Raw genomic sequence first — 1,483 nt, 5'->3', positions numbered from 1 at the left:
AGTGTTTGTTCTACCTGCAGGAGATCTATGCATCCAGGAAGTGTTTGTTCAGTGTGTGTTGGATCAATGAAACTGGCTCACAGGGCTGAATTCAGGAAGTTCTCACTTCTGGTGATCTATGGACTCATTGAAAGTCACCTCTGACGCCAGGAAGTCTTTCTCTCTCTTGAATGGATCTTTGGAGTCTCAGTTATTGACCATCAGAAACAGGAAGTGCCCGCTCTCCTTGATCCGTAGCAGTTCATGTTGACCCTTGGCACCAGGAAGCGTTCTTTCTACTTACACGAGATCTGTGGAGTCCCTGCTAGTTCTGACCTCAGACAGGAAGTGTCCTCTCTGTTGGATGGATGGAGCCATTCTTATTTCCTTCAGAGAGTAATGTGTGGAGTTGGCTTCTTCTTCCTCACTGACGGTAAATGAGTCTGCCGAGGCTTCGTCAGAACAGACAGTTTCTTATCGTTTTTGAACAGGAGTAATATGATATCCGATGTGGTAATTGTACACGCACCTATGACTAAGTGCTGGCAAGTTAGTGGGGATGGGTACCGAACCCCGGTATTAAATGGGCCCCAGGGGTAAATCATGAAAGTCTGGAGCATCATAAAGCACCTGGAGGTGAGAAAGAAATGTTGCTATATAAAAGCAATAATGATTTCATCATAACTCCAATTTTGTTTTGATTTACAACGTTCGTCTTCAATGCAGTTTGACTATTCCCAATCCCAAAAAAAAGATCTCTCTCTCTCTCTCTCTCTCTCTCTCTCTCTCTCTCTCTCTCAGAACCCGTGTGTGAGGGGGCAGCTGAGCGCTCACTCACACACATTGCTGCACATATACACACATGAAAACCTGGTTTAGTGATGGCGGAGAGAACTAAATGTTCAACAGTGTGACTACAATTTACTCTAATTGATGATGACAAATAATCCTTGTTGCCACAAGTGCAACAAGTATATTGCATGTAGGGGCGGAAGCACGAGACAGCTTTCAAAACATTAAAAATCACCACTGTCGCACCAAATGCTTGTTCATGGGAAAATATCGGGTCTTTGTAAATGATGGAGTGTGGTCTGGACCTACTCTATCTGTAAAGTGTCCAGAGATAACTCCTTTTGTCATTTGATAACATATTGAATTTATTTCAACATTTCAGTGTTGCATGCGAGTGTGAACATACGTATGTATAGACTTAGCACAGATAATACAGAATAAATAACACAATAAAAGCACAATAAAAAGACGAGGTACCAAATATAAAGATAAAAGCAACAAAATAACTAAAATGCACTGCCAGCATACGGTAAAAATATGCAAGTTTACACATAAGATCAGCACTCTGCCTGGTGTTAAAAGCCAAAGAAAAGAGGAGGGTTAAGAAGAGTTTTAAAATGAGACAGAGAGCAGGCCGGTCTAATGTGCAGGGGCACATTAGACTCCCCGAGCTTAAGCCTAGATTTAGGTACCGTCAGCTGGTCAGCTGACC

The sequence above is a fragment of the Etheostoma spectabile genome, chromosome 7 (assembly GCF_008692095.1).
Source record: "Etheostoma spectabile isolate EspeVRDwgs_2016 chromosome 7, UIUC_Espe_1.0, whole genome shotgun sequence".
NCBI classification, from domain to species: domain Eukaryota; kingdom Metazoa; phylum Chordata; class Actinopteri; order Perciformes; family Percidae; genus Etheostoma; species Etheostoma spectabile.
Note: the sequence above shows the minus strand (reverse complement) of the source record.